Genomic DNA, 25,517 nt, shown 5'->3' on the forward strand with positions numbered 1-25,517 from the left:
ATGGGCGAAGGTCTTGAGCTCCTCTAGTTGCTTCAAGCTGGACATGGTCATCGTCCTACCTACCCTTGGGTCCAGAAATCCCTAATAAGAATGGGGATGTGGAGAGGAGGGTGACCTTCCCACATGGTGAAGGATCATGTAGACTCCAGGTCAGTTGGCTGTCCCCGGACAACGGCGTGCTTGGTTTAACAGGCTGGCATCCTTGTCATATTCTGGGGGCAACAGATTTGGCAAAAGGGTTAAAAGACATTATTTGATCCATAACTACTAGTTGACAAAAGGCAGGGATTAATTTTTGAATGTCCCACATTAGGGAAAAAAAGGGCTTCTTTGGAGGAAGGTGTGCCAGGCACATCTCACCTGTCCAAAACCCTTTTGCCCATTATACTTAGTTTGGGCTGAGGGAAATATTTTAAGTTTTCCCCTTCTCAGATCTCTGGGCCCTTTCTGTCCAAGCCATTATGATAAAAAAGAGAAACCAGTTTTGTAAAGTGAAGCCCACAGACCACCCCATACTTCACCAACCCAGCCACTTAGTTCAGCCAAATCATTGAGTCTCAGGAGGCAGTGCTGCAGACAGGATTAAGTGAGGCCTATACATACAATCACTCAGGTAATGAGATCATAGGCTTATGCCCTTTGAAAACAGAAAACACAAGTTAATTTATGTAACATAACCCACAAACAAGTCTCTAAATCTATAAGACTGCCTTAATTGAAAGACATCCAGTTGCAAGGCATTTGACATTCTTCTTGCCTATAAATTAAGCATCTTTGAGTTTTTGAAATGCTTTTAAAAATTCTACCAGATCATAGTAAAAGCTATTACTTATAAGGAAGTTAATTCTCTAGAGATTTACTTTTTTAGTTATATTCAATATGCACAACAAACTAATGTTAATACATGTGTATTTAACTTATAATAACATATGTAAATATTAACATATTTACTAATTTAAACTATATGTGTGTGTGTATATATATATATGTATATCCTTCTATTCTCCATATTTGTCTAAGAAAATATATTTTAACAGCTGATAATTTTATGGAAATCACTACATTTATAATACATTTCTGGTTATAAATAATGATGTACTATGTTCTTTAGCTACTCAGTAATAATGTTAGTTTTATTATTATTTTATTATTTTAGCTATAAGCACAATAAATTGACATTTCTTTTCATGTCATGTTGTTAGTTTCCGGTAAGGATATTTTAATTAATTTATTTTACTGATTATTATTTTTTATCTGTCATTCTTAAGCACTATCTCTTACTGAGACATACCTTTCAGTGTATTTAATATATTTCCCCCCAACACAATGTTTAAATATTTATTTAGTTATATTTTTATTTGTTAATAGGATTATATTCTGTGTATTTACATTTTAAATGCACTGAAGTATTTTGCTATATCACTCATTATATTTAGTGTTGGCATAGATTAATCTTTTATATTTGAAATCTATTTGAGATTATTTATGTCAATATAATTATGTTTCCTTTGTTACTACATTGTATTAGATTTTGTGTTTATTCCACCTTTTATCGATATTGTCCTCTTATGAAATTTAGCTTGATAAATTTTCTTCTTTGCCAGAAATATATATCAATAAATATTTCCTTTATAAATCCTATGGACATCTGGAAGATTGTTCTCTAGAATATTACTAAGAAGTGAGGGTATACATAATCTCACCAGGTACTGCAAATTTGTTAAAAGAATTGTGCCATATATATTCCCACCAGTAATACATTTTTTTAATTTTTAAAAATATTTTAATAACACTTTTTGTTCTTCTACTTTTTGTCAATATAAGCTTAAACTTGCATGTTATAATTTTAATGGACATTTACAAAATTTTTAATCAAGTTAAGTCTGTTTTTCATAGTTAGCCACTAAGTACTTTGTTTTTTTTACCTGAAATCTGTTTAATATATCCATCTGCATCCATTATAGTTTTTATTTTAAATATTAAAAAATATTCCTCTATATACAGGTTCCAAAAGTATTTCATATTTTCTTCTATACATCTTATTTTTTGTTTTCAAGTTACATATTATTGTTTTTTATTTTTTTGTATGTTTTGTGGCAGGATCTAATTTCTTTTTCACTAAAGAGTGAGCCATTTTTTATACTTTATTAATTATACTCACTGATTATTAAAGTTAGTTTTGCCATATATAAAATTATAATATATAAATGGAATTTTTAGTATTCTATTTGTTTGACCTTTTTTTTTCTAGTCTCACCAGTTCTTCAGTGTTCTAACTACTTTGTCTTTTTTAATTTTTTATTTTCACCTAATTTTAGAAGTAAAGTTGCAAAAATAGTAAAAAGAATTTTCTTATATCTTCCTCTCAACTTCTACAGTTAATACCTCATAAAAATATTAAAATAATCAATAACAAGAAATGAATAGTGGTGCAACATCAATACCTAGCTTAAACTTTACTCAAACATGTCTTATTTTGTCACCAATGTCTTTTATAATGTCATATATTTTTAAGATTATGTCCTCTCTGACATTCTTTTTCAAAATTACTTAATCTCTCAATGCACATATATCCTTTCATGTAAATTTAGAATGAGTTTGTTATCATTTTAATCCTGTTGAATTGCTTGTAATTACAATAATTTATAAACTTGGTGAAATTTGTCATTTTTATGATGACCTGTCACATGCATAAAATCAATGCTTTTTTGCCATTGTTATCACGTGTTTTTCCTGCAATACATCTTATGGTTTTTCTCTATAAATGCTATATTTACTTGTCAAATTTAATCCTATCTAATTTCATTCTTTTTACTCTTAGAAATTATATTTTACATTCTTTTATATTTTTATTTTTTAACTCTCTTTTTTCTCTGTCCCGCCACATTTCTGCATATGAAAATGTTATTTTAATAATTATTTACACAATTGTGTCTTCCATTCAATTAAATTACACAGTAGACTAGGATCATGTATCTTTTCTGCTGTATTTTTGGTTATTATCCAATAAGAACTTTTAAAAATATTTTTGTGCCTTGGCTGCTGTGGCTCAGTGGATTGAGCATTGGCCTGAAAATCAAGTGTCACTGGTTTGATTCCCAGTCAAGGCACATGACTAGGTAGTGTGTCAGGTACCCAGTTGGGGGTGCAAGTGAGAGACAACTACACAGTGATGTTTCTCTCCCTATCTTTCTCTTTTCCCCTCTCTCTAAACATAAATAAATAAACAGATAAATTAATTAATTAAAATAAAACATTTTTGTTTTCTCCATGTTTATTAATTTCAGCCAAATGCCATTCTTAAGATGATTATTCACTAATTAGGTTATAAATCTCTTTCAACTGCTAGAAGGAATATCTACTGTCATTGGTTAACTTGTTCCCATCTGAATTGATTGCTCTTTTCTCCTCATACACAACTCTCATCACAGTAACTTCCTTCACTACCATTTTAGGGATTGCACAATATGTCTCCTGATTTTGCTGTCTCCCTTTAAAAAAATAAGCTTTCTCATTAGAATAAAACACATCTTTTAGTAGACTTATAAGGAAATAAAATTAAGAGGTAGTAATTTCAAATTTTGTTTGTCTGAAAATGTCTTTGTACTATAAACTTGATTGATTGCCTCGGTATAAATTTTGGGGACTGAAACTTATTTTTATTTATTTATTTTGGTTTGTTTTCAAATACTTAAATGTAAGTCATGACACCATAAAAGTCCTAGAGGAAAACATAGACAGGAAATTTTCAGAAATCTCACATAACAATATCTTCACGGATACATCTCCTAAGGCACGAGAAATAAAGGAAAAAATAAACAAATGGGATTACATCAAACTAAAGAGTTTGTGCTCAGCAAAAGAAAACATCAGCAAGATGAAAAGAGAACCAACCATATGGGAAAACATATTTGCCAATGACATCACAGACAGAGGACTTATCTCTAAAACATATAAAGAGGTTATATGACTCAACATCAAGAAAACAAACAACCCAATTAAAAAATGGGCAAAGGACCTGAACCAAACACTTCTCTGAAGAGGACATACAGAAGGTCCATAAACACATGAAAAAGTGCTCAACATCATTAGCCATCAGGGAGATGCAAATAAAAACTACAATGAGATTCCATTTTACACCAGTCAGAATGGCCATCATCACCAAATCAACAAAAAACAAGTGCTGGAGAGGATGTGGAGAAATGCGAACCCTACTTCACTGTTGGTGGGAATGCAGACTGGTGCAGCCACTATGGAAAACAACATTGAATTACCTCAAAAAACTAAAAATGGAACTGCCTTTTGAACCAGTGATTCCACTGCTAGGATTATACCTGAAAAATCCTAAAACCCTAATTCAAAAGAACTTATGCACCCCTATGTTTATAGCAGCACTGTTTACAATAGCTAAGTGCTGGAAACAGCCTAAATGCCCATCTGTAGATTAGTGGATCAAAAAGCCGTGGTACATTTACACAATGGAATACTATGTAGCAGAAAGAAAGAAGGAACTCCTGCCATTTACAGCAACATGGATGGAACTAGAGAAAATTATGCTTAGTGAAATAAGCCAGGGAAAGAAAAAAAAATACCATATGATATCACCTAATACAGGAAACTAAAGAACACAAACAAACAAGCTAAATAGAACAAAGACCAGAATAGCAGTCAACAGGTGGGAGGGAAGTGGGTAAGAAAGGGGGTTAAGTAAGGGAAGGGTTTAATCAAAGAACGTGGATAAATGACTCATGGATATGGACAACGGGGAGGGATATAATTGTGGGAGAAGTGCTGGCCTGAGTCGGGGAGAGAAATGGGGGAAAAATGGGACAACTGTAATTGAAACACCAAGAAAATAAATAAATAAATAAATAAATAAAGTTTTTATAAAAGTATATACATCAATATGTTTTATAATCTCTATTTAAATGCATCTGAATAACACATTATATATTCCTCTTCCCTCCATGGTTTTGGTGTTACCTAGACCTGTGCTTTTATTTTTATTATTATTACTACACAGATTCTTTTTTGAAAGACTCTGTCTATTCCTATGTCCTCAAATGTCATTTATATACTGACATATGTTCTTAATGCATACTTTTGAGATTTAAAAAAATATACTTAGCTTCATCTTGGGTATCATTACTCTGTGTTCCCTTAGCTAATCTTAAATTTGATATGTTCAAATTTTGGCAAATTATTCTTTCTGCTCTTCAATCCTGATCTATGCATTTTCATATGTTCCTTTTCTCAGTAAATGAAAACTCCCTCTGCCTTCACATCTGATCCTTTTCTGGTTTGCATAGCTGCCTTCATTCTCAACTTAGACTGCTCTTTAAAATCACCAAGGGGACTTTTAAATACTACTATTGCTGAACTCTCTGAAAGATATGTTGATGTAATGTTCTTGGGTAAGACTAGGACAGTCATGTTTGTTAAAAGCTGACCACGTGATTAATTACAATCAGGGTTAAGGAATATTGCTCTATCTCGTTGAACCTGCATCAGTTTACCAAATCTATAGCTTACTAGTTTATAATCATGGCTGGACCCTGCAAGTGTTTGGGGAATCTGTAAAGTATGCTGATATCTGAACCCCACATATTATCTACCTAAAGCTAAGAACTACTCCCATGGACATGACCTCAGGTATTTGACCCTGACAATTTTTCTCTAAGGCATGTTTGTTGCCTTGATTCAGACACTTATACATTTATTGCAAGCTATATTCCACCAACCCTACCTCTTCCTAGGTACCAAAGAAATTACTCTAAACAGAAATCTTTCAGACAACCATTTGACTTCCTTAGTATCACAACAATGGGTCTCTTATAAGCAATTTTATCTACAGAAAATAATTTTCATGAATTTATAATAAATTGCTTAAAAGATAGCAATAAAGATGTATGGAGTTGATATTTTATGTAAATGACTGTAATGTTCACCCTTTTAATATAGTTAATATTGTTAATTAAACACAATAGTACTTTAAAGATAATTTAAGTGATTTTTTGTAAGATTTTCTATAAAGTGTTGGTTGGTAGTAATAAAGAAAAAGAATAACAATAACAACCCAAAACACTGAGTAACAAAGACTTAAGTATTTCTATATAATTTAGATAAATAATAAAACTATTAAGAATAAACTATTAAAAAATACCTTATACCACCTGGGCTAACTTTATTCAACAACATTCATTTAAGTTTGGTTTAAGTGTTTCAACCAGACTGATTTTGCAAATAGTTCTTAGTGATATTGAACTCAAGAACATTAAGTGTTCACATTCTAAGTGTACCAAAAAAGCAACTAAAAAATTCAAACATCAGTTTACCAGACGATAAGAATTTAGAGCACTTCTCTCTGGATTGCATGATGTTTGAAATTTCAGATGATTTCAGTATTGCTCTAAAGATTGTTATCATTATGCAGTAGTCAAACTAATATAATGTTTCTGAATACAGAGCTTGAAAACACTTTCTGAGGAAACAAAGGATTATAAGAGCATATGTTGTACTTCATAACTTAAGATAAAAATGATCTCTTTATATCTAATTATCAATAATGTATCTATCTCTTGCTAACATAGTATGATTTATTATATTTTTAAGTGTCACTATGAAACCCCATTGAGTATCTTTCATCTAATTAAAACTAACAATAGCAATCACAAAGAAAGGTTAAGCTACAATGTGGTAACAGTAGCACTATAATATGCTTTCTTTCAGTAATCCCTTGGGTTGTGAACACTCATAATCCATGCACTGAGTTTATAATATTTACAATCACCCTTCAACATCTCCTCCTGTACCAATTAAATAGATTGGTCATCCTAACTTAATCTCAGGTCTCTGACTGCAATTGATTTATTCAAGAATCTGCACCTGACACAAGTTAGGCTAGTGAAGGTTTTTCTTTTAGATTTTTTTAGTTGGATTTAAGAAGTAGTGTTTATTTCTCTGGCGGCTGAAGCCCTGCACTGTTAGTCTTGAAGGTTTTCATCGGCCAGGTTTTGTTCCCGAGTAAAGTGCAAGAGTCTAACATGAAAAAGAATAGTAAAGCTAACTTGAGAGATGCAGAGAAAGATATGGCAATTTTATGATCTTTATTTTTTTGTTTTATTTGACATAAAATGGAATGCTTTAATTTTCCATATTTTGGCTGTGCATTATCTTTTAGATTTAATGAGGGATTTTTTTCCTATTTATCTATGTTAGTTTGACCCATATTACCTGCAACATATGAGGTCTGTATAGAAAGTATCCAGCCATGTAATACGAAAAATAGGGACATTTATTGAAAAAGATTCAATATACAAGAAACATTGTACATAGAACAATGATGTTTCAGCCTCCTTCAAATTTATGATCTTCTTGAGGAAATCTGGTTCATTGATATTTATTTGAATCAAGTCATTAGCAACTGCAGCACAATGTTTCTTCTTCTCTGGTAGCAGAAGGCACAGACAAATTTTGTCATGACACATTTCATGCCAAGGTCCTGCATCAAAATCTCAGACACAGTGGTTTTTGAAATCCTTAGATCAGCTTCTAGTTCTCATACTGCTAGTCACCAATCTTTGTTGATTGCAGCCTGTACATATTCATGCTATGCTTATTGTAGGCTTTCCAGAATATGGATAACTTTCAACAGATTCTTGACCATCATTTAAGTGTTTGTTCCATACCTTTATTTGTGCTGCACTCATTGCATCATTCCTGAAAACCTTCTGAATCATCCAAGTATTTTCCATGGAGAAATGTTCACACTTATGACAAAATTTGATTCAGATTCATTGCTCTACTCAATCAGTTTGAACGTGATGGCCACACAGTACACATGCTTACCCAACAGCATCTAACACTGACTAATACAGTGAAGTTGTCATTGCTCACACATGTATGTTCCAGTCCACTCTCATTGCCTGCCAAGTTACATCAATATTGCAAAAACCTTTCTTGTTATGTTAACAATGGCTTGGCTTTTTCCACACAGTCCTCTTATATTTTATCACCTCTTTTTTTCAGTTGTCTTGAGTGTTTTGTATGGTTTATCTCTATGGCTTAAAATTAAGTTCTGTGTGGAGTAGATACAAATAGGAATAAGACACCAAGTATTACCTGGCAATATTTTTTGGTAATATTCAAACACATAAAAACTAGATAATAGCCAATCAAAATAGATGGAAGCTCTAACCAGTAAGCCATATCAGTATAGACCATCAAAACATGGGTCCTACATTGGTTCCCCTGTGGTGTTCAGTTAGAAACAAGAGATCACCCTTTCTTAGGAAAAAACAGAGAACCAAGTCATATGGCATGATGTAAAATTTATGAAGAAGAATAATAAAGACAGAAACTAAAATAAAATTAGGCTTAAAAATTAATAAATTGCTGGTGATATGAAAGATAACTTTAAAATATTTTATTGGCTTTCATCTTTTTTCTTTTATTCTTCTCTTTCTATTATTTTTTAACAAAATTGTAAAGTAGACAAAATCTCCTCTTACTTTTCTCTGTGAACCATGAGTCGCTTACAACATTCTTTTTCTCTGCTTCTCACTTAAATGTCACTTCCTTCATCACACACTCAGTCTGTTGAGCTTCACCTACCCAGACATGCTCTCCTACATGTAAATTGCCTAGTCCCCAAGTCATCCTTCCCTCTCTATCAAAATTCTCATTACATGAGACTAGTCATACTTTTTAGTAAACACCCACCCTTCAAAGACAATGTTTTTTTTTTAATCCAAATTAAAGAACTTAAAATAAGGCTAAATATGTCCAGTGGTTTAGCTTATTTATCTTCATTTGTTCTCAAGTTCAAATATTATAATATAGAAATTTAAAAGGTATATTAAAATATAGCACCATCAAAATACTCAAATTTTTTATCTTTACTCATTCAACCTATTATTTTTTAGGTAGCACATGAAAATGTAATATGAAAATGCTGAGAACACAAAGGTAAGAATTATGAATATTTCTTCAAAATAATTCACAATTGTACAAGATTAAGACACAGAAAAATCTTTCATGTAAGTCTTTTGAACAGATAGTGTGTTGTTTGCATGAAATTATGGATATATTAACTTACCATAAATATAAACATTTTGAAGCAGAGAAGATGGTGGCAGAGTGGCTGGCAGCCCTGTCTACTTGCTGCCATCGTGGACCAGACTTGGAGTAAAAACACAGAGTAAGGAGCGAGTGAGAGCACCTGTGAGTGAGCATGAACAGGGAGAAGGGCATGGGAACTGCATGGGAGTGGGCAAAAACTGGTGGCCCATGCTTTCTAAGCAGAACCACCAGGGCTGCCCAGCCCAGCATTTCTGACTGTACAGTGTCGAGGCAGCTGTGGATCTGCTCAGGAGTCATGAGCTACCAGGGTGAAGAGAAAAGGCTAGGGAGGCATAGACCCTAGAAACTATGCTCCTGCATTAGGCTGAAGATCTCTGGAAGAAGCAAAATCTTCACTCTGTTACTGCCTGGTGTTACTTCATCACCACAGGGGTCATTCCCAGCACTATCCAGGAAGGATCAACTGAAATACTTTGTAGTAAATTGTTGGAGGTGCTGGAAGACAGAGGCCAACCTTGACCCTGAAAGACTATGATTTTTGCAAAGGGTAACACAAGGTCCCCAGGAACTGGTGCCACACTGTGGGGACCACACAGAGGCTCTTGGAAGGAGAATTGAGGCAAGACCCAAGATTTGGCAGGAACCCTGAGCTCACATACCTGTGTGCAGGCACAGTGGCTCTGCTCAACAAAAATGCAGAGGGCTAGCGTGTACCACAGGACCAGTGGGAAAGAACCAACCTAGCATGGCTCAGAGCAGAGGTCTGTTAGAAGAGGAGAGTTTGGCAGAAACTCCAGTGACAGAGTGGCAACCTCAACATCCAGCTAGATCTCCTCAGAGATAGACAGCCAGAAAAGAAATTATGAAATCCATGGAATTTTGACCAGGGAAAAATCCAGAAAGAGAAGAAACTGGTAAAAAACAAAAACAAAAACAAAACAAAGCAAAACAAACAAAAAAAAAACAGATGCTACTAAGATGATTTCCAACACAGTCTACTTCACGAATCATTTTCTCTCCTGAATATTCTTTTAACATTTACTTTTTCTCTTCCCAGTTTGTGCATTTTAAGTTATAAATTTTTATATTGTAGTTTATTTCAAATCTCATATTTTGCTCCTCTCTTCCCTTAATCCATTTTCCATCTGATTTCCTCAATATTTTTGCTTTAAATTCTACCTTCTCTCTTTCTATCACTTGTTTCCATTCTGCACTCTTATTATTTCTTCTTTCTCCAGCCTTTCAAAACCATTTTCCCTGTCATTCGTCATCGCACTTTCTTTTCTCCATTCATAAAAAATACTTATTCCCTCTCCACCATGATCAATCATTGCTCATTTGTTATGGATATGGTGGTAGTTGTGGCATTTCTGCAATTTTATTCATTGATATTCACTACTTTGGTATTTCAAATCTAAAATATTGTTGTTCCCCTCTCCTATCCAATTTGTGCGTTCCTCTAGCTCATTCTTTGTTTCATTTTGAATTTGAATTTTTTCCCCATCTTAGCCTGGTTTTCACTACTCACTCTTAGTATACTTTCTCCCTCTGTCATCTCAGTCATTTCCCTTTCCTCTGGACATATCTTAAGCTTTTTCTATTTCTTTTTTCCCTCTTATTTCCATTCCACCTATATTAATCTTAGTTCATTGGTTGTCAATAGTGCTGTAGTGAAAATTTTTTGTCTAATTTCATTCCTATTTCTTCTTCTATTGCTTTTTTAAAAATTTTGGTTTGGTTTGGTTTTTGTCCTCTCCCTAATTATAAATGTATGTATGCTTGCATATATACATAATAACTTTTGTGGGAACCTAATATTATACCCTTCCCCTTTCTTACTTAACCTTCTTCCTTCCCTTTTTTATATATGATGTATATTTCACTTTGTTTCTTTCATTGTCTTGTCCCTACTCGCTACTATGATTGCTCTTCCATGTCCTCTATCAAAAATCATTCTTATTTCAGTTAGTCAACTTTTATCTCTTTTTATTTTCTTATAAAAGCATTAATATCTACATCTTTATTAATACTGGCTCATTGGCTGTTGATAGTGTGATTATGGGTGAGCGTTATTTTTGAGTGTATAGGTTTCTTCCTTGAATTGTGTGGTTTTGTGTTGGCAGGGCTCCACAACAGTATATAAGACATGGTGGGCTGAGTGACACTTAATCAGCTACGTGGAGGGAAGGACCCACCAAAGAGCAACAGAACAAGAAGCAGAACCAAGGTACAACCAGACAGCCCAAATAAGTGACACAAAGGGCATCCCAAGAGATTCAGTTCAGGAGGTCAAGGAGACTGCACCACTGAATCCCACAGGTCTTCTACCACATAAGGTCATACCATGAAGACAGGAAGTCAAAGAAGATCAATCTAAGAATGAGAAACAAACAATAAGAATAACCAGAAATGGGGAGACAAAGAAATAAAACCCTGTTGAAAGAAAATGAGGAATTCTTAGAAAGGTGCTAATGAAAAAGCGGAAAGCAAATTATAAGCATGTAATCCAAAATAATGGTTATAAGGAAGCTCAGTGAACTCAGTGAGCTTAGAGGAAACTACAAAAAACCTGAGGGGAACAGCATAACACTCGAGGGAAACTACGAAGAACTCCAGAGAAGCTACAAGGAACTTACTGAGAACTACACCAGCATTAAAAAGGATATAGGAACTATTAATGAAAGCCAGGAGGAAATGAAAAATACAATTCCATAATTGAAGAACACAGTAGACGGAATCAAAAGCTGGCTAGATGAAGCAGGGGATCAAATCAATGAACTACAGGACAACAGAGAAAAAATTACCAGACAGTGCAACAAAATAAAAAAAGACTGAAATAGAATGAAGAGGGTTTAAGAGAGCTGCAGGACAACATGAAAGGTAATATTAACCATATCATAGGGAGACCAGAAGAGTAAGAAGAGGAGTAAGGAATAAAAAACCTGTTTGAAAAAATAATGACAAAATACTTTCTTAACTTGATGAGAAAAGAGTCGTGCAAGTCCAGGAAGCCCAGAGGGTCTCAATGAAGATGAACCCAAAGAAGCTAATTCCAAGACACGTCATAATTAAAATGACAAAATTCAAAGACAGAATCCTAAAGGCAGCAAGAGAAAAACAGCAAATAAGATACAGGGGACCTCCGATATGAATATCAGCTGACTTCTCAACTGAAATATGACAAACCTGAAGGGGATGGCAAAAAATATTTCAAGCAATGAAAATCAAAGGCCTACAACCAAGACTACTTTACCCAGTAAGGCTCTCATGCAAAATGGAAGGTGAAATAAGGAATTTCACAGACAAAAGGAGACTAAAAGAATACATCTCCACAAAACCAGCATTGCAAGAGATGCTGAAGGGAATGATATAAGAAGATGATGAAATAGAGAGTGAGATAAAGGAACACAGGTAAAAAGGGAAAACTGACAATGAAAAAGTACCTACCAATAATAACCATAAGTGTAAAGGGATTAAATGCTCCAATCAAAAGACATTGAGTAGCTGAATGGATAAGAAAACATAACTCACATCTATGCTGTCTATAAGAGACTCACCTCAGAATAAAAGATTTACAGAGACTGAAAATGAAAGAAGAAAAACAAAAATATTTCAATCAAATGTACATAAAAATAAGCTGGGTTAGCAATACTTACATCAGAAAAAATAGATTTCTAAGCAAAGGCCATAAAAAAAGATAAGGAGGACACTTCATAATACTTAAGGGAACTATCAGTCAAGAAGATATTACCATTGTAAACATATATGCAACCAACATAGACATACCCAAATCTATAAGGAAAATCTTAGAGGATTTCAAGAAAGATATCAATAGCAACATGCTCATAGTAGGGGATTTTAACACCTCCTTGTCAACAATGGTCAGATTTTCCAATAAAAGGCACAACACTCAAGATCAAATGGACTTAATTATTATATACAAAAACTTTTACCTGGAAGAAAAAAAATATACAATGTTTTCAAGTGCATATGGAACATTTTTCAAAGCTAGACCACAGTGTAGGACACAAAACAAGCCTCAACAAATTCAAAAAATTGAAATTATATCAATCACCTTCTTAGATCACAATGGTTTGAAATAAGAAACCAAAAACAAGGAAAAAACTCAAAAACATTCAAATTCATGAAGACTGAATAATGTGTTTTAAATAATAAATGGGTTTACAATGACATCAAGGAAGTAATCAAGAAGATTCTGGAAACCAATGATAATGAACACACAACAGCCCAAACCCTATAACACAGTGAAGGTAGCCTAGAGAAGAAAATCATAGCAATAGAGGCCTACCTAAAATGGATAGAAGAATTTCAAATAAATAGCCTAACCTTATATCTGCAAGAATTAGAGGAACAATAGCAAACAAAGCTGAAAGCAAAAAGAAAAAAAGGATGTATTCAGGATGAGAGCAGAATTAAATGACAGGGACTAAAAGAAAAATTCAAAATATCAATAAATGTAGAAGTTCATTCTTTTATAAAAGAAACAAAATTGACAGGACTAACTAAACTCATCAAGAGAGAAGATTCAAATAAATAAAATCAGAAATGAAAGAGGAGAAAACACTATGATACCACAGAAATACTAAGGATTGTAAGAAATTACTAGGAATAATTATATGACAATAAATTTACAACCTGGGTGAAATGGACAAATTTCTGGAAATATATAATCTTTTAAAACTAAATCAAGAACAAGCAGAAAGCCTAAACAACTTGTGAAATAAAAACAGTAAACAAAACTCCTGGCACACAAAAGCCCTGGATGGATGGCTACACAGGTGAATTTTAGAAAACATTCAGGAAAGAACAAACTGCAATCCTTCTCAAACTATTTCAGAAAATCCAAGAAGAGGGAAGACTCCAAAACTATTTCTATGCGGCCAGTATTATCCTAATTGCAAAACCAGGTCAAGATACAATAAAGAAAGAAAACTACAGGCCAATATTGCTGATAAACATAGATGCTAATATCCTCAAAAAATATTGGCAAACATGATCTAGAAACATATTAAAATGATCATATATCATGATTAAGTAGGATTCACCATATGGTTGAAAGGATGACATAATATTTACAAATCAATAAAAGTAATAAACAAACAATATGAAAGAAAATATCACATGATCATATCAATAGATGCTGAAAAAGCATTTCAAAAAATACAGAACTCATTCATAATAAAAACATTTAGCTAAGCAGGGATAGAGAGAGTATACCTGAACATAACAAAGGCCATATATGAGAAACCGGCAGCCAACATCATACTGAATGGCAAAAAACTGAAAGCTTTTCCCCTATGATCAGGACCAAGACAAGGATGTCTACTGTCTCCATGTCTATTCAACATAGTTTTGGAAATTCTAGCCATAGCAGTCAGAGAAGAAAAAGAAATAAAAGGCATCCAATTGGAAAAGAGGAAGTAAAATTGTCATTACTTGCAGATGTCATGATAGTGTACATGGAAAACCCTATAGGCTCTATGAAAAATCTACTCAACCTAATAAGTAAATTTGGCAAAATAGTAAGATACAAAGTCAATATTCAGAAATCAAGGGCATTTTTGTACACCAACAATGAAATATCAGAGATAGAAACTAGAAAAATAATCCCATTTACTATAACAACATGAAAAATAAAGTACTTAGGAATAAACTTAACCAAGGAGATGAAAGACCTATATTCATAGAACTATAGAACTCTGAAGAAAGAAATTAAGGAAGATACAAGTAAATGGAAGTATATACATGTCAATGGATTGAAAGAATTGACATCATTAAAATGTCCATACTACCCAAATCAACTAATAGGTTCAACACAATCCCAATTAAAATATCAATGACATATTTTACAGATCTAGAACAGATATTTCAAAAATTTATATAGAACCAAAAATGACCCCAAGTAGCCAACAATATTGAGAAAGAAAAACAATGTAGGAAGAATCACAATACCTGATATAAAACTATATTGCAAGGCTATTGTAATCAAAACAGTCTGGTACTGGCATAAGAACAAACATACAGATCAATGGAACAGAATAAAAAGCCCAGAAATAAACCCAGGTCTCTATGGTCAATTAGTATGTGACAAAAGTGGCAGGAGCATAAAATAGAGTAAAAATAGCCTCTTCCACAAATGTTGTTGGGAGAACTGGACAGGTACCTGAAAAAATAAAATAAAATAAAACTAGATCACCAACTTACACCATATACCAGAATAAATTCAAGATGGATAAAAGGCTTAAATATAAGTAGTGACACCATAAAAGTCCTAGGGGAAAACATAAGCAGGAAAATTTCAGATATCCTATGCAACAATATTTTTTCTGATATATCTCCCAGAGCAAGGAAAATAAAGAATAAACAAATGGACTATATCAAACTAAATATTTTCTGCTCAGTTAAAAAATACATGAGCAAAATGAAAAGGGAACTAACAATATGGAAAACCATATTTGTCAATGATACCTTGGACAAAGGTTTGATCTCCAAAATATATAAAGAACTTGTACAGCTCAACACCAGGAAGACAGACAATTCAATTAAAATATGGGAGAAGAACCTGAACAGACACTTCAAGCAGGACATAAAGAGATCCCATAGGCATATGAAAAGATGTTCAACATCACTAGTTAAAACAGAGATTCAAATTAAAACCAAAATTATATACCACCTCATACCAGTCACAATGACCATAATTAACAAATCAATAAACAAGTGCTGATGAAGATATGCCTAAAAGAGAATCCTAATGCACTGTTGGTGGGAACTTAGTATAATAATGCAGCCACTCTGAAAAAGAGCATGGAATTTCCTCAAAAATTTCAAAATAAAACTGCCTTATGATTCAGTGATTCCACTGTTAGAATTATACTCAAAGAATCCTGACACACCAAGTCAAAAGAACCTATGCACCCCTATTTTCATAGCAGCACTATTTATAATAGCCAAGTGTTAGTAACAGCCTAAGTGCCCATAACAGCCTAAGTGCCCATCAGTGGGTGTGTGGATCAAAAAACTGTGGTACATTTGCACAATGGAATACTACACAGCAGAAAGAAAGAAGGAGCTCCTTACCTTTTGTGACAGCATGGATGAAACTGGAGAGGATTATCCAGGTGAAATAAACCAGGTGGGGGAAGAAAAATACCATATGATCTCATGTAATACAAGAACCTAATGAACAAATCAAGCAATTGAGCAAAACGGAAGCAGAGGCATGGAAACAAGAAATAGACTGACAGTGACCAGAAGGGAGGGAGGAGGGGGAGAAGAGGGAAAGAAGGGGAAGGGTTTAATCAAGGAACTAGTATAAATGACCCATGGACATGGACAAGAGCATGGGGATTGACTGTGGAAGGGAGTGTGGGTGGGGCAGGGGAGAGCAATGAGGGGAAAACTGGGATAACTGTAATAGAACAACTATAAATTTTTTTTAAAAGAATGATATCCACAGTATTAATAAAGGATACTATAGTTTGGAATGCCCATAAGTGAGTCACAGAGGACAGAACATGGGAGTGTTAATGTTCCTTTACATTAGTATTTTTATATTCCTTTAGATATATTCCCAGAAGTGAGAACCCTGGATCAAAAAGCAGATCCGTTTTTAAAATTTTGAGATAAATCCATACTGCTTTCTCTAGTGGATGCACCAGTCTGCATTCCAACGTACAGTACAAAAGGGTTCCCTTTTGTCCACATCCTTACCAGAACTTGTTTGTTGACTTATTGATGATGGTCATTCTGACTGGTGTGAGGTGGAATCTCATTGTGGTTTTAATTTAAATTTATTTGAGGATTACTGATGTTTAGCACCTTTTCATATATCTGTTAGCCATCTGCATGTCCTCTTTAGAGTAGCGTCTGTCAGTTCCTTTACCAATTATTATCATTGGGTTGTTTGTTTCTTGGTATTGAGTTTTGTAAGTTCTTTATAAATGTTGGATATTAACTCCTTATCAAATGCATTGGCAAATATGTTCTCACATTCAGTGGTTGTCTTTTTATTTTGTTGGCATCTTCCTTTACTGTGCAATAAATTTTTAGTTTGATGAGTCCCACTTCTTTACCTTTTCTTTTGTTTCCCTTGTCTGGGCAGATATATCTGAGAAAAACACTGCTATAAACAATGTTTGAAATTTTGCTATGTTTTCTTGTATGATTTTTATGATTTCAGGTAACATTTAAGTCTTTAATCCATTTTAAGTTGTCTTATGTGTGGTGTAAGAGGTGGTCCGGTTTAATTTTTCTGCATGTTGGGTTATTGTGTTCTTGTTTTCTCTTGTTTAAAAGTGTCTCTTGATTTCTTCCTTGATCTTATTGTTGACCCATTCATTGTTTAATAACATATTATTTAATTTCCATGTCTTTGTGTATTTTTCAATGTTCTTCTTGTGATTGACTTATAGTTTTATAGTATTGAGGTCAGAAAAGATGCTTCTTATGATTTCAATCTTTTTACATTTCTTGAGACTTCTTTTGTGTCCGAACATGTGGTCTATCTTAGGAACATTCCATGTGTACTTGAAAAGTATGTATATTGTTCTGCTTTGGGTTGAAAGAATCAATTAAATCTATTTGATCTAGGTGTTGTTTATGGCTGTTGTCTCCTTGTTGATTTTCTGCAAGATCTATCCATAGAAGTAAGTGGGATATTAAATCCCAGACTTTGTATTTCTGTCAGTCTCTCACATATTTAGGTCTCCTATGTTCAATTCATAAAGGTTTACTAGGGTTATATCCTTTTGTTTGGCTGTTTGTTTTATTATTATGTAGTGTCCTTTGTCTCTTACTATAGTGTTGGTTTTAAAGTCTATTTTGTCAGATATAAGTATCACTACCCCAACTTTTTTTTTCCTTTCCATTTGCACAAAATATCTTTTTCATTCCTTTACTTTTAGTCTATGTGTATTTTTCAATCTGAGGTGGATCTCTTGGAGAGAGCATATATATGAGTCTTGTTTTATTATTCATTAAGTTACTGTATGTCTTTTGTTTGGAGTATTTAATCCATTTACATTTAAAGTGATTATTGATAAGTATGTATTTACTGTCATTTTATTCTTTTAACTCTAAATTTAAGGGGGTATACTCAGAACAAACACTCAGAAAAAGAGAGTAAAAGACTTTCTTTTTAGAAAAACAAAAGCTAAGTTTATTACCAATAAATTTTTCAGTAAAGAAAATCTAAAGTATATATTTAGAAAGATAAAAATATTTTTTCAGAAAGAACTTCTGAGATGCAAGAACTGGTGAATCAAGAAAATGTTAAAGATGAGAAGAATCTAAAGAAATATTGAACAAAGCAATAATAATAATGTTCAATTTGGAAAATAAAATAATTGAAAGTTGCAAATAACTATAAAGTATTACACAAAATAACATTAAACCTAAAATGTAGTGTATATGGTGAAGAGTTAAATATTCATACATCCTGGAGCTATTCAAGAGGAGGGAAAATATATGTATGTATTAACTTAAATCTTGTTATATAAGCATGGTAAAATTTCAAGAGCTTGGACTAAGATAAAAGTAGAGTCAGAAACCCAACACAGAGGAGGAGGAAAGAAACTGGATGATAATAAAGGTTTATACACTGAAAAAAAGACAAGAAAGAGAAAAAAGAAAAAAGAAATACAGCTGAAACTCAGTACAAATTAACCAAAATATATGTAAATGGACCAATTCCTCTCCTGTTAAAATGCATAAAAAACAACAATCCAGTGAGGTGCTGTTTATAAGAGCCTCACATAAAACATAAAGGCACAGAAAAATAGGAAAGGATGAAAAAAAGATAGAACTGAAAAGTGCTATTTAAAATAAAGCTCATAAAATTAACATAGAATACACAAATATAATTCAAGGCAAAAAGCATTACTAGAGATAAAGATGTTCATGGCATAATAATCAAATTTTCAGTTCATCAGAAAAATGTAACAGCAGTCATCTTTTAGGGACTAATAATATAATTTAAATTATTATGTCACTAATAAAGTATTTCATTAATAAAATTATCAAAATAACATGTTACTCAAAATACACAGTGGATCAATATACATAAGTAAGACTGGCATTCTTGTGCCTTTTCACACATTATACCTGCTTTGGTTCATCAAAGTCATTTAGACTCATAAGATGAAATATGAAATGTTCTCTCTTTTTCAATGCAAGGATAACAATGATCTCACTCAAATTCATCTCTAAAGTTATTTTCTTCTCAGAATATTTTTAAAAATAGTTGTTTAACCTTGATAATTAGAGTTACATTTTTTTGTCCCCAGTCAATTTTGAAGAATTGTATTATTCTATGAAATTATCTATTTCTTCAAAGTTTTCAAAAATTTTTGCATCAGAGCATTTTTTTTCTTTAGCTTTTAAGTATCTGTAATTTTTCATCTTTTAAACTTTTCTTGAAATTTATCTCCTGCTTTATTGATCAAACTTTACAGAGAGTTGTCAAATTTATATTTTATCTCTTCAAAAACCAGTTTTTAGCTTTGATGATTCTCTATGTCTTTGTTTTTAAGTTCATTATTTTCTGCCTTTATTTTTAATCTTCTACTTTATTTGAATTTATTCCATTAGTCTTTATCAGCTTTTTACCATAAATGGATAGGTTATTAATTTCCAGGCCTTCATCTTTTCTCATAAAGAACTTCAATATAAAAATTTCTCACTATGTTCCACTCACCAACATTTTAAACATTTCCAAAGTTTTGAGTTATAATGTTTTCTTTATTGTGCAATTCTAAATAGTTTTGAATTTCTACCTTTATTTAAACCACATTATTAAAAATGTGTTTTTAAGTACCTCAAGTTATTTTTGTTTTGCTCTTCATGTGGTATATGAGTGTAAATTTTAAGCTTTATTTTATTTTTTATTTTAATTAAGTTTAATTGTAGTCATAAATGAAAATCCATGTGAAATAAATTCTTTGGCATTTATTCTGCCCTTTTATTAGCTAAAGTATTGTCATGTTTAGTAAATGTTTAAAGTTTTTGGTAAATGTTCCTTGTAACTTGAACAGAACTGGATGTAGGAATTTCTGTATACTCATTAGATCAGTGTTTATCAAACCTGCTGTATGATCAGACCTATCTGAGGCAGTATTTCAAATTACATATTTCTGACTCTACTCCTGAATATTCTCATTCAATAGGGCTATCAAGTTGGTTTGGGAAATCTTGATGTAAACAAAAAATTATATGGTTTCAATTAAATCTTTTTTTTAATTTATACAAATTTATTCCCTTTGATATAGCACCTATTGAGAGAGTTAAGTTCAAATATTCCAGCACGATGCTGGATTTTTTTTCTTTTAATTTTGCCAATTTATTTTTTTAAGTATATTTTATTGATTATATTGTTACAATAGTTCCAATTTTTTCCCCTTGATCCTCTCCACCCAGCACCCCCTTTCGCCCAGCAATCGCCCCCCAAGTCCATGCCCATGGGTTGTACATACAAGCTCTCCCGCTTCACCCTTTTAGATATTCTTCTATTTCTTTAAATAAATAAGTGATTAATTGTTTTAACAATAAAAATTAACAATCCCTCTCTCTCAGACTTAAGACTCTTTATAATTTTATAAAGGACAATGGGCGAAGGTCTTAAGATCCTCTAGCTGCTTTGAGCTGGACATGGCCATCGTCCTACCTACCCTTGGGTCCTGAAGTTCCTAATAAGAGTGGGGACGCATAGGGGAGGATGGGCTTCCCACATGGGGAAGGATCGTGCAGACTCCAGGTCAGTTGGCTATCCACGGACAATGGCGTGCTTGGTTTAACAGGCTGGCATCCTTATCATATTCTGGGGGCAATAGATTTGGCAAAAGGGTTAAAAGACATTATTCAATCCATAACTACTAGTTGACAAAAGGCAGGGATTAATTTTTGAATGTCCCACATTAGGGAAAAAAAGGGCTTCTTCGGAGGAAGGTGTGCCAGGCACATCTCACTTGTCCAAAACCCTTTTGCCCATTATACTTAGTTTGGGCTGAGGGAAATATTTTAGGTTTTCCCCTTCTCAGACCTCTGGGCCCTTTCTGTCCAAGCCATTAGGATAAAAAAGAGAAACCAGTTTTGTAAAGTGAAGCCCACAGACCACCCCATACTTCACCAATCCAGCCACTTAGTTCAGCCAAATAATTGAGTCTCAGGAGGCAGTGCTGCAGACAGGATTAAGTGAGGCCTATTCATACAATCACTCAGGTAATGAGATCATAGGCTTATGCCCTTTGAAAACAGAAAACATAAGTTAATTTATGTAACATAACCCACAAACAAGTCTCTAAATCTATAAGACTGCCTTATTGGAAAGACATTCAGTTGCAAGGCATTTGACATTCTTCTTGCCTGTAAATTGAACATCTTTGATGATACCACAGACACAGTTTAACTTTCAAATGAAAATATATTTTAAGTGAAAAGAAACTTTAAATATAGTTAGATGCACTACTTTATAGTCTGCCACTGATCATTGTGATTTTCCTTGAATAATGATTTTTCTCCCTAAGATTATCCTCCTTGTCATTAAAGGGACTGCATTAAGTCCATTTTTAATTTATCCTGTTTATTTGCATAAACACAACAAGAGCAGAAAATGATCACTTATGATCTTTAGTTCTGCTTTGCTGGAACTTACACAATAAACATTTACGGTGACCTTCAGTCTGCCCTTCAGGGCACAGAAGCTGAGCCACATACCTGGCATTCAGCCTTGCCTGTACACACCTGTCTTTTCCAAGTCCTTCTGGTTTTCCATTGTGCCTTAAGGTCCTTTCTAGCCATTTTTCAGGAAAACAACCTTCATTCCTTCCCTGGAACAATTGCTGTGGACCGCACCACCAACCACGTCACCAGGACTTTTATCTCGTGGGCTCTTATTACCTTCAAAAGTCAATCCCAGTTCCTCAGGGCTTTTTGGTAACAACCAAAGCTCAAGCATGTCTCCTTTAGGCATGACATTCCAGTCAACATCTTGGTCAAAAAACCTCTATTAACACCTTGTTTTATTTGTTTTATGCAAAGAAACTTATGTCATTACTTACTTCTTTAGATGCCAAACTCTGGAGGGATCAGATAGGGAGAAAAATATAAAGTGTGAAGGAAAATCCTTGTCCTTCTAATTTTCACTGAACTGGCATTTCCATTCTTCATATTTTCATTTTTCCCCCACTAAAATTTTTTTTGTTCTTTTTTCAATACAGATGTCCCACTTTTTTCCCCCTCTTGCTTCCCTGCACCCTGTCCCTCCCTTCTCCCCCCACATTCAGTCCCCACTCAGTTGTCCATGTCTGTGGGTCATTTATACATGTTCTTTGACTAGACCCTTCCCTTTTCTACCCCCTTCTCTCCCTCCCACCTCCCTCCTTGTTACTGTTAATCTACTCCATGTTTACATACTTCTGGTTCAATTTTGCTCATATGTTTGTGTTGTTCATTAGTTTCCTGTAATAGGTGACAGCATAAAGTATTTTTCATTTGTTGCCTGGCTTATTTCCCTAAGCATAATTGTCTCTAGTTCCATCCATGTTGTTGCAAAGGGTAGAAGTTCCTTTTTTCTTCTGCTACATATTACTCCATTGTGCAAGTGTACCACAGTTTCTGATCCACTCATCTACAGATGGACACTTAGGTTGTTTCCAGCACTTGGCTATTTTAAATACTGCTGCTATGAATATAGGGGTGCGTAGGTTCTTTTGAATTGGTGTTTCAGGATTTTTTGGATATAATACTAGCAATGGAATTACTGGTTCAAAAGGTAGTTCCATTTTTAGTTTTTTGAGGAAATTCCAAACTGTTTTCCATAGTGGCTACACCAGTCTGCATTCCAACCAGCAGTGCACCAGGGTTCCAATTTCTCCACATCCTCTCCAGCACAAGTTGTTTGTTGATTTGTTGATGACGGCTATTCTGCCTGGTGTGAGGTGGTATCTCATTGTGGTTTTTATTTGCATCTCTCTGATTGCTAGTGATGTTGAGAATTCTTTCATATGTCTATGGACCCTCTGTATGTCCTCTTTAGAGAAGTGTTTGTTCAAGTCCTTTGCCCATTTTTTAATTGGGTTGTCTGCTTTCTTGGTATTGAGTTATATGAGTTCTTTATATATTTTAGATATCAATTTCTTGTCTGAGATATCATTGGCAAATATATTTTCCCATATGGTTGGTTTCCTTTTCATCTTACTGATGTTTTCTTTAGCTGAGCAGAAACATTTTAGTTTGATGTAGTCCCATTTGTTTATTCTTTCCTTTATTTCTCTTGCCTTAGGAGATATATCAGTGAAAATGCTGCTACGTGGGATATCTGAAATTTTCCTGCCTATGTTTTTCTCTAGGACTTTTATGGTATCACGGCCTACATTTAAGTCTTTGATCCATTTTGAGCTTATTCTGATGTATGGTGTAAGTTGGTGGTCTAGTTTCATTTTTTTGCACGTTCCTGTCCAGTTCTTCCAACACCATTTGTTGAAGAGTCTCTTTTCACTCCATTTGATGTTCCTTCCCCCTTTATCAAATATTAGTTGACCATATAGACCTGGGTTTATTTCTGGGCTCTCTATTCTGTTCCATTGATCTATATGTCTGTTCTTCTGCCAGTACCAGACACTTTTGATTACCGTGGCCTTTTAGTATAGTTTGATATCAGGTATTGTGATTCCTCCTAATGTGTTCTTCTTCCTCAAAATTGCTATGGCTATTTGGGCTCTTCTTTGGTTCTTTATGAATTTTTGAAGTATTTGTTCTAGGTCTGTGAAAAATGTCATTGGTGTTTTAATAGGGATTGCTTTGAATCTATAAATAGCTTTAGGTAGGATGGACATTTTAATTATGTTGATTTTTCTCATCTATGAACATGTTATATGCTTCCATTTATTTGTATCTTCCTTAATTTCTTTCTTCATTGTTATGTAGATTTCTGAGTACAGGTCTTTTATCTCTTTGGTTAAGTTTATTCCTAGGTACTTTTTTTTGTTGTTGTTGTTGCTATGGTAAATGGGATTTTTCTTTTAGTTTCTATCTCTGAGATTTTATTGTTGGTGTACAGAAATGTCTTTGATTTCTGAATATTGACTTTGTACCCTGCTATTTTGCCTAATTCACTTATTATGTCGGGTAGTTTTTTTGTGGAATCTAATGGGTTTTCTATGTACACTACCATGTCATCTGCAAATAATGACAGTTTTACTTCCTCTTTTCCAAATTGGATGCCTTTTATTTCTTTTTCTTGTCTGATTGCTGTTGTTAGAACATCCAAGACTATGTTGAATAGGCGCGAAGAGAGTGGACATCCTTGCCTTGTTCCTGAACTCAGGGGGAATGCTCTCAGTTTTTGCCCATTGAGTATGATGTTGGCTTCAGGTTTCTCATATAGACCTTTATTATGTTGAGGTTGCTCCCTCTATTCCCATTTTGCTGAGTGTTTTCATCATAAATGGGTGTTGTACTTTATCAAATGCTTTTTCTGCATCTATTGATATGATCATGTGGTTTTTGTCTTTCATTTTGTTTATGTGGTATATTATATTTATTGATTTGTGAATATTAAACTATCCTTACATCCCTGGGATGAATCCCACTTGATCATGGTGTATGATTTTCTTAATGTGTTGCTGGATCCGGTTTGCCAATATTTTGTTGAGGATTTCAGCATCTATGTTCATCAGCGATATTGGACTGTAGTTTCTTTCTTTGTTGTGTCTTGACGTGGTTTTGGAATTAGTGTAATACTGGCTTCATAGAACAGGTTTGGGAGTCTTCCCTCTTCTTGGATATTTTGGAATAGTCTGAGAAGGATAGGAGTTAGTTTTTTCCTAAATGTTTTATAAAATTCACCTGTGTCGCCATCCGGTCCAGAGCTTTTGTGTTCCGGGAGTTTTTTGATTACTGCTTTAATTTCTCTAGTTGTTATTGCTTTATTCTGGCTTTCTGCTTCTTCTTGATTTAGTTTTGGAAGACTATGTTTCCAGAAATTCATCCATTTTCTCTAGGTTGTCAAATTTCTCGCCATACAGTTGTTCATAATAATTTCTTACAATCATTTGTATTTGTGTGTATCGGTTGTGATTTCTCCTCTTTTGTTTCTGATTTTATTTATTTGGGTCTTCTCTTTTTTTTCCTGATGAGCCTGGCTAAAGGCTTGTCGATTTTGTAATTATTTTTCAAAGAAACAGCTCCTACTTATGTTGATCTTCTGAATTGTTAGTTTAATGTCTACGTAATTTAACTCTACTCTGATCTTGATGATTTCCTTCCTTCTACTTGATCTGAGCTTTGCTTGTTGTTCTTCCTCTAGTTCTTGTAGCTCTAGGGTTAATTTTTTTATTAGAAATTCTTCTAGCTTTTTTAGGTAGGCCTGTATTGATATGAACTTTCCTCTCAGGACTGCTTTCGCTGTATCTTATAGGTTT

This window comes from Furipterus horrens, unplaced genomic scaffold (assembly GCF_987537825.1).
Source record: "Furipterus horrens unplaced genomic scaffold, mFurHor1.1.pri manual_scaffold_12, whole genome shotgun sequence".
NCBI classification, from domain to species: Eukaryota; Metazoa; Chordata; class Mammalia; order Chiroptera; family Furipteridae; genus Furipterus; species Furipterus horrens.